The following is a 9967-nucleotide window of genomic DNA, read 5'->3' on the forward strand; positions in this document are numbered from 1 at the left end:
ACAGATGAGAAATGGCATTCCTGAAGTGTTCAAGGATAGAGGGGAGATGCCACCTTTATGAAAGCATCATCATCCAATCAATAAAATCACTAAGACTTCATGTTCTGAAAGCCAAAGCAAGAAAATTGGCCCACTGGTGACGTTAAAAACTGAAATATGCGTGCCCAGCACAGCAGCCTTTTGGTCTTTGCCTTGCATGCGCCTGGATCTCATGTGGGTGCAGTTCATATCCTGGCTGCTCCACTTCCCATCCAGCTCCCTGCTTGTGGCCTGGGAAAGCAGCAGAAAACGGCATGAAGCCTTGGGACCCTGCACCTGCATGGGAGACACAGAAGTTGTTCCTGGCTTCAGACTGGCGCAGCTCTGGCCTTTGCAGCCACTTGGGGAGTTAACCAGCAGGTAGATCTTTGTCTCTCCTTCTCGCTGTTTATCTGTCTTTCCAGTAAAAATAAATAAATCTTTAAAAGGGGTAAAATATGAAAATACAGGAACTTAAATTTCTGCGCATAATAATGCATTGAGATATACACATATTGGCTACATCCCCAAATCTTATGTATTTGTGTAGTTTCATGCTTATTTTAAAAAATGTGAAAAGGTGATTCTTGAAGAATTAATTTTAAAACAAAATGGCCAACGCAGTTGTCGAATTTACATATTTTCTTGTGTGTGAAAGAACAACTTCTCTTTGGCAGGAATTGTTTTAAAATATTTTTCTTAGAATATCTGGCCTTTTATCTGAAAAAAGGCTGAAAAATTCTTGAAATAATTTACTTAGGCATCTGGTAAAAAATTAACAACAGGAAACTGGCACCAAAATTGGTATAATTATACAACGGACAAAGGTATAGGCCTTCTATAATACATTCTTAGCATAGTATGCCACTTCATGACATCTTAAGAAACATTTTGGAAAAATCTCCAAATAACACACACACACACACACACTATTCTAACAAGGTGTAAAGAGCATGGATCAGCTAAATCCAAGTTCAACTCATGAACCAGCAACCTGCAGCACTCTCTGTCCGTGCTTCCTAGGTACCCCTTTGTAGACCACCACTGTCCCAGTCAGCGGTCAGCTCCGTTGCAGGGTCCTATCCGGCACCGAACCTTCTCAGGACCTTTCCTGAAACTTCTCTTCTTTGGAACATTCCTAGCCAGATATCTGAATGGCTTCCGTTCTAACTGCTTTAGTTCATCAAACTACTTTCTCAGGGAAGTCTTTGCTAGCCCCCTTTATTAAATAGAGTGCCAGAGGAGCAGTATCATTTTAAGTAAAGAGTTAGGGAATCAGGGTATTCTCTTACACTCTGGTTTTTCACCCCATCCCACCATTTCTCTAGTTACTGTTCACTCATTTCTCAGGTCTCAACTTACCACTGGTTGCTTGAAAAAAGACATGCTTGAAGAGCTGAAATTTCCCTGTGGTAGCCACTCATAGCTCTAGTCGCCTCACCTTCACGGGAGTTATCAGAGTAGTAACTTGATATGTGATCTTGCTTAATGTCTATTATTTTTCATTCACCTATGAGCATGAAAATACATCTTTTTTGGGGGGGGTACCAAATTTCTTTATTTGAAAGGATGGTACAAATTAAAGTACATAGGTGGATGTTTTGATACAGTGTATAGAAAAGGTCAAGGTGGCCCTGCCACCTTGGTGCACTGCCTTGGTGCACAGCCAGGGAAACTGTGCCCAGGCTGCGGCACGGTCAGCCTCAGGCTTTAGCTCTGGTTATCATAGTGTCCCAGGATGTACTTGTCGGAGGGTTACTCTGCCATGCCAGCTGTGGGGCTCCCATCCTGAGCAAGTTGGTTACATGGCTGCCCAGTTCCTTGACGGCTTTCACCTGCTCATCCAGTTAATGAGTCCCGATGAAGTCACACAAGTAGGGATCATTCTTGTCACTGGCCAGCTTGTACAGTTCCAGTAGTGACTGACTGACACTTTGTTCCAGGTGCAATGCGCACTCCAGTGCCTTCAGCCCATTCTCCCAGTCATCACGATCTGGTTTCTAGATGTCCTGAAGAAAGCTCCGGCCACCGCTCTGGTTCTGCAGCTGCATCAGTTTCTCTGCATGTTCCCGCTCCTTCATGAGACGGGTGGAGGAAGTATTTGGCGAAGTTCTTCAAAGCCACATCATCAGGGTCAAAGTAGTAAGACACCGACAGGTAGACATAGGAGGCGTACGGCTCCAGGTTGATCTGGCGGTTGATGGCAGTCTCCAGTCCTGGTGGTAGTTCTGGTGCACCTGCAAGGGGGAAGGGGTCGTCATGGCGGGTGGCTGAGAGGTTGCCGTGGCTGCACCGAGCGGCGGCGAGGGTCGCAGGGCAGTCAAGGGCACTGTAAGAAGGTGGCGGAGGAGCGCTGGCTCTGAGTGGCCAGCTGGCTGGGGAGGGGGTCCAGTGCTGGTTCCGTCCAAGCACTGTCGAAGCAGGAAACTGCGGCGACTCTCGAAGAAGAGGATCTCGAAAATACAAGTTTTTATTCACAATATTCACAGTGGTAATAATGACTTGTACACAGTAAATGCATCTTATATAACTTCTGAAGAAGCATTTTTGTCATTGCAAAGCAAAAAGAACAAGGCGTGGGCCCGGCGGCGTGGCCTAGCGGCTAAAGTCCTCGCCTTGAAAGCCCCGGGATCCCATATGGGCGCCAGTTCTAATCTCGGCAGCTCCACTTCCCATCCAGCTCCCTGCTTGTGGCCTGGAAAGGCAGTCGAGGACGGCCCAATGCATTGGGACCCTGCACCCGCGTGGGAGAACCGGAAGAGGTTCCAGGTTCCTGGCTTCGGATCGGCGCACAACAGCCAGTTGGGGCTCACTTGGGGAGTGAATCATCGGATGGAAGATCTTCCTCTCTATCTCTCCTCCTCTGTGTATATCTGGCTGTAATAAAATGAATAAATCTTAAAAAAAAAAAAAAAAGAACAAGGCCTAATGATCTGGGACTGAGCAGTCCACCACCTTACAACCTGTCTTGGCAGACAGCAGATGTGCCAGCAAAAGGCCAGCCAGAAAGGACAACTTAGACGCAGCACCTTGTGCTAAAGCTCAACATTAAGTTGCTGCACAGATCTCCAGTGAAATCCTGGTAAACATGTGGACCAGAGGGTTGGGTTGCAGATCAAAGAGGACCAGAACACTGTGTGCCAGGACCCACATGAGCACGAAGCAAGGAACGGTTCTGCCGAATGATTTGCTTTTGAATGTAGCCATCAAAATTTCTTTTAAAAATACTGCTTACAGTATGAAGAAACTATGTATTTAATCTGTGTGAAGACACAAGATCAATATCCACTGGATGACTGAAAATGCATAAAAACAGCACAAACAAAAAAAAATTAAGGTCCAGCATGACAAAATGGTGTTCAAATAGATATATCTGAGAGATGAGACTCTTGAGGATAAGTTTATTTCTTGTTATTCTGAATTGTACGTAATGAACACAGAACTCCGTAATTGCAATAAGCAAAAAAAAAAAAAAATAGATAAACAGGGTGGTTATTTGTTGATTTTACTGCTTTCATTCTTCTTCAGACTGATAAACTTCTGCTTTCCTGTAAGGAAGCAAGATTTTTCATCTCCCTATTAGGATATTCATTTGGTGTTTGCTGTAGCCAGGACACAGCTGGGAATAGGACCATGACAAAGCTAAAATCCCGGAGATGCAGAGATGGATGGGAGTGCCTGGACAGGGTACGGTGCATTGCCGTTGGACTCGGGCTGGAAAGGCATGAGTGGAACCCATTGAGGTGAGGCCTTCAGCCTCCAAGCGACCCTGAATTTCTTTGAACACCAGAGGAAAGCGCGTCTGAGGATTAGCCACACAGGACGAAAAAGAAGCTGAGATGAGAGAGACACAGCCCTGGCTATGTTTTTCGTGCCTCTGATGAAGTTGAGCGGAAGACAATCACGTCTCCAGACTGCTCGATTTGTTGAATTACTCTTCGATTTTAGAAATTCACTTTGGTTGAGATCTTAAAATTAAGTCATGCCTGACATGGGAAAATTTACTTTTCTCTTCTTCGGATGCACAGGATGAGCCCGGTGTGTGCACCTGCCCTGGCTCTGACCTTCATAAAGTCAGGATTTCCTGAACAATATCCCTGGTTCTGAGAAACCATTCACATGTTGTTCTGCAAGGGAAAATCTGACTATTCTAGATCTGTATCAGTCACCGTGCTGTTCCGTGCCTTCACAAACACCAGGGTGCATTTCCCCCAAATACAAGGTGGTTTCAAAAACAGTATAATCTTTCACTTTTATTATAAGAAAATACAAATGATAACAATAATTTTGGAATGTTAATAAAATAGTTGAATTCTAACTATATCAAGTCATACTCATATTATCCCTTCTTTCGGGTTAGTGAGCGTTGAATCACATGCGTATCCGTCCCATGCCACATAACTTAGATCATTTTCGCTCAGATATTTGCAGTCATGTGTTCCTCCCAGCAGCATATGTCTGCACGGGAATTGTTTCTCAGTCTTCATCTCTTTTGCAGAGCACATCACCTTCCTATCCTAGTTGATTTTCAGGCATTTTGAATCTATATAGAGGTTGCCCAAACCAAAAGTACTCATTTCCATTGAATTGTTGCAATTTTATTTCCTATTCTTTCCATAAACCAATACTATCCTAACATAACTACTTCCAGTATTTTCTTGCTTTTGGCAAACTGATTATTGAAAACCTGTTTACTATGACCGCAAATGCATACAAGTTTGGGCTTGTATCCTGAGGAATAATGACTAAGTCTGTGGGGTTTTTTTAGCTTCTGAAAAACCCTAATTATGTTAATGACCTGTGTAAACATACAAAATAGTCATTGATTGTTAGCAGCTCAAAGCTACTTTTCTTTCTGATGAATGCTTTGTTTTTAATCATAAAACAATCCTGCAAATTCCTCCTTAATATTGTGTATGTACAATAAGGATTAATTTTCTTACTAAAGAAAATTTTTAGCTTGAAGCATATAACATACCTAATGTAGGATGAATAAAGAAATGAAAAACTCTACTCATAAACTTCTAACTCAGTGTGCGGGTTTTCTACACCAAGTAAATCTCAAGCTATCTGCGGACACCAACTGGTTATCCTACAATTTACTATGGTTCTGACCTGGACATCAGCACAGCCTCATTGATTGAGGGCTCAGTCCCACAAACCCACTCCATGCTACAGATGCCACTCCCAGGTTCTTCTTCATTCTGCATAACTGGGCTACAAATCATGAGTTCCCACAACTCCATCCTCATGTCAGATAACTTGCACTAATGACAGAATTCAAGGAAACCACTAATATTGACCAGTTCTTTATAAAACATACCAAAGAAAAGTCAGATGGAACAAAATATAGATTGAAATGCGAATAATTCTGAGTGTAGAAGCTTCAGTTCCCATAGAATTAGGGTGCATAGTCCTTTCAGCTTGTGGCGTGTGATCGATCAAGTCACTGGTCATTGCCAATGGAACTCACCATCCAACTGCTCTTCCTTTCCTAGATTAAGTTTGACAACTTGCTCGAATGACTCACAGAATTCAAGGAAGAACATTTGCCAGTCCACTGTAAAGGATCCATATGAAACAGAGCTTGAAACTGTCTGGAGAGTGAAGCCCCTGTGGCAAGAGACCGGGTGAGATTGGAGATGGACAAGAGAAGCATATTCCCTGGACAGCAGAAGATAAGGGAAGACTTCCCCCACTCCCCCAAAAGGCTTGCAGTCCCTAAAGAATTGGGGGATGCAGAGGTTCTGTGAAGCAAGTGAACGGCAGATGGGACAGGGATGACAGAATGTTCTAGGCAGAGGTCTGGCAGGTGAAGGAAGTATTGTATATTTTATGGAAAAAAGTCCTGTCTTCCTCTTGAAAGATGAGTTAGCTTGGTTTTGTTGTTTGCTTGTTGTTACATTTTACCATATTGAGAGCTGGTTAGGACACTGTTGGAAAAACAGTCCTGATTTTTCTCAGGCCTCTAGTGTTTTCCAGAACAAGATGAGCATTTCCCTGCCAGACGGGGAAGTGCTAGAAATAAGCCACATTTATATTAAAGGACATATTCATGATCATATTAAAAGTACATGAAATTCCAAGATGTGGGAGATTTGTTTTAAAGAGACATGTTAACCAAAGTCTTGCCAGTTCCCTCCTGGGCAAAACAATTCATGCAAGAGATACCTGCCTATTCCCTATGGCTCTGCCCACAGATCTGGATTGGTAACAGCTTGGGGCACGTCTGTTGAATGGGAGTGTAAACAAAATTTCTAAACTGGCATCTTCTCAAAAGTAGATTTTGAGGGTCCAGCACAATAGCCTAGTGGCTAAAGTCCTCGCCTTGCATGCACCTGGATTCCATATGGCTGCCTGTTTGTGTTCTGGCTGCTCCACTTCCCATCCAGCTCCATGCCTGAGGTCTGGAAAGCAGTAGAGGACAGACCAAAGCATTAAGTTCCTGTACCCATGTGTGACACCCAGAAGAGGCACCCAGCTCCTGGCTTCAGAGAGGCTCAATTTTGGCCACTGAGGCCCCTTGGGGAGTTAACCGGCAGGTAGAAGATTTTTGTCTCTCCTTCTCTCTGTAAATCTGACTTTCCAATAAAAATAAATCTTATGTTTGAATATATATATGTGTATATATATATATATATCATATCATGTCAACTGGCAAGACTTTAACATTTCTCTTTAAAACAAATCTCCCACATCTTGGAATTTCATGTACTTTTAACATGATCGTATATGTATTAGAATTTATAGTGTGTAAGGTGTCAATATGTGGTAAACTGGAACCAAGTTCCTGTGACTGCTTGTAGGGCAATGTTCTCTAGAATTATCTTTTAATAATTTATTTCAGCTATTAGCCTTTAACATATTATCAGCAAATGTAAAATTAAAACTTTACAAATATGAAGAGAAAAGGAGGAAAACTCACACTTTTGTTGTGTTAAAGTCTATTATTAGAGCATTGCTTTTGAAGTTTGGGAGATCAAGTGAGTTGAAACAAGTGCAAGGGGCCAGTAATTGAACTGACTGGATGCAGGAATACTGGCTAGGAGTTCTTAACATTTTCACTCCTTAGGAGAGAATTTATCCCACAGTCTGGGACAGTGCGGACTTCCAAGTTTTTGCTAACAGGTTTCAACTTCCAAGGCCTGCAACTTTAGGTACACAGAGCCAACCAGGCGGTTTCCAAAGGAGAGTGAACAATTACTTTGAAGAGAATCTGACCTGAGTGGAGGAAGGGGAGCTGCCCAGTAAGCCTCTGAGCCTGATATCTGGGCCTTATCTGATCCTGTGCAAGATCATTCATAAAATAAAAGGGCTGATCACGCCAGTGGTTCCAGAATTCTATCGCACCTCAGGGTCATTAAGTATGTAGGTGGAAATGCAATTTCATGGACTCTCCCATGCTTACGGAAATGTTGTTATATGCTTAGAGCAATATGGGTGTTTCCATAGTTATCAAGATTCTCACCTAATTGTATAAAGACTGGCATAAGCCTACTGACTAGTGTTTAGAAATCACTGACTTATGATCTCTAGAGATCATTTCAAATTATTAATTTTTCTGACTCCATAATCACACACAATCTTTCACAAGCATGCCTAAGTGGAGGCTTTATAAGAACTGATTTAATAGATGATCAAAAATACCTGAGTGTAATCAGAGAGCAGTCAGAGTATGCCTAAAATTGACCTTCGTACTTAGCTAGGTAAGTGCCTTCAGGGTACAGACACAGGCTGCTGTCTCCTTGCAAAATGTTTTGGCAATATTTTTGGATGCACCAACTACTGTTCGAAGAATGTGTTTACAGTTAGCTAATTAAGGTGCTATTTACTATTTGAATAAGAAATGTCAGGATGTATCTTGCTTTCCAGGCACTTGATCTTAATCACACTGAGGTATTTCAGGGTACAGGCCTCAAAAGCCATGAACTTCTCTGGGTGAAAACCCCAGCAGAGCAGAAGGTAAGAGCATACAGTAGCAAGATGCCTTAGGAAAATGAAACAAATGCAGACTTCACAGTAAATTATGCTTCCTTCCATCAATCATATTCATATTCCAGAGCCCAAGAACTCTATAAAGAATGCTCAGAAGTTTTTAAATGTAGAGAAAATTTTTAAGTTTTCTTCAATCATGTATATTTATGGAGAGTGCTAAAATGACTAATTCAGCTAATTTAAATATTACACAACTCACACAGATGAATATACAAAGGTACTTTAGAAAGTTCACAGGCAGAAGCAGTTAAAAGATATGGTGAATTTTTTAAGAACTTCTTGAAGGACCTTGTACCAGTCACTATATTTTAATAATGCAAACAGCCAACACATCAGCATAGTATTATCAAATTTGTACATCTTCCTGTAGACTTCAGAATAATGCTTCCTATGTGTTTGAACTTCTAAATAGATTACTGATCATGAGTACACTCAACTGACTTTTCCATGCTCACTTGGCTAATCTTTTTCAATCTAGGAGCCAGCACAGCACAGGGTATTGTGGCTCAATGAATTGATGAGCCAGGTTCAGAACAAGCACCCGTCACAGTGTTGCTGTCAGTTACTCCTAAGCAAGGCACTGCTCACCCAGCACTGGTACGTGGGTGAGTCTGAGCCTACTGCCATGTTGGTACGCTTTCTCTGGGAGCTGCCATATTCCTGGAACCCTACTTGTTCCACCGTATGTCTTGGTCTATATTGCCCATCCTAAAGCAGGAGACCTCCTTATCTTTATAGTGGTAATTTATGAACAATTTCTTTAGGAAGAAAAATAAAGTACCACCAACATATTTTTTAAAATACTGTTCTAAATATATTTAGACATTATTATTATGTAGCATTGCTTTCAGAGTCAAATTATAAACTTTGTAAGAAAATGTTTCAGTTTTTCAAAGCTATATTTAACTTAGCAATTCTGACTTTTTTTTAAGGGCAGGGACATAAGAGTCTATCCTCAGAGTATGATAGATAAGGGCCTTTTAAGTTATTAAAAAAGAAATGTGCCACAGGCTCTAAAGGCTGCATCCAAGGAGCTCCAAAGTGTTCTGAACAATGGAACTGCAGTTCAAATAAAACCGCCCACAGTGATTATTTTAAAAGAAAATGTAATGTTTGAGAGAGTACATGGATTTTGCTTCTTAGGATCTGGATTGAATTAACAGTTTACTTGTTACTGATTGGATTATTTTGGGCATTAATCTCCTTGAATTCGATTTCCTTTTGGTAATTTTCTGTGTTAAATGCAGTAATATATATGAAGAGAATTTATAAGTCAAGATGTGCTGCACAAAATTACAGTGTTGCTAAAATATTAAGGTAGTAGCATACACAGGAGTAGAAAATCAATATTTGATGGGAAATAATTTATTATTGTTCTTGACAGTTGTATTACCTCGATTGAGTTTGTGTTCCCCTTCTCCTGAGCCCCCACCGCCCCAGGCATTCTTTCATGTTTGTTACAAGAACAACAAAATTCTTGTTTTGACTCTGAGTTTCCAGTGTAAGATAGGGGTTGGGGGGGGATGAACAGAAAGAAGAGGATTGCAGATTAAGAATAGGGCTAGTCTCATCCCGAAGAACCCTCAGAGTTGAACTTAATCCAACATACACACTTCGGAAGAGTTATATGTGATTGAATACCACGGGTCTGGAGGTTTCCATTTAACTGGTCTACAACACCTGCTTCAGATGAGTCACCCTGTGTTCACATCGAGAGTCTGAAGTTCAATCCCACTTGGGGAAGTTCTGCAGTTACCTGGTGAGTGGTTGTTTCATAAACACGCAGCTCACACACTCCACTCCACATGACCTTCCATGTCAGGTCCCCCTAACCCTTAGGGACCCCACTGAAGGGGCACACAACAGGAATGAGGTTGGCATTACAGGGCCTGCCGTGGGATGTTAGCTTCCAAGTGGGGCTGCACCATCCTTTCTGAGTGCTCTCAGGAGAATC

General features: G+C 41.8%; 1 pseudogene; it reads right to left on the reverse strand.

Annotated features, from left to right (window-relative positions):
- Positions 1 to 1728: 1728 nt before the first annotated feature.
- LOC101525089 (ferritin heavy chain-like) lies at positions 1729 to 2279 on the reverse strand (annotated as a pseudogene).
- Between the last annotated feature and the right edge of the window lie 7688 nt (positions 2280 to 9967).

The sequence above is a fragment of the Ochotona princeps genome, chromosome 18, assembly GCF_030435755.1.
Source record: "Ochotona princeps isolate mOchPri1 chromosome 18, mOchPri1.hap1, whole genome shotgun sequence".
Classification (NCBI taxonomy): domain Eukaryota; kingdom Metazoa; phylum Chordata; class Mammalia; order Lagomorpha; family Ochotonidae; genus Ochotona; species Ochotona princeps.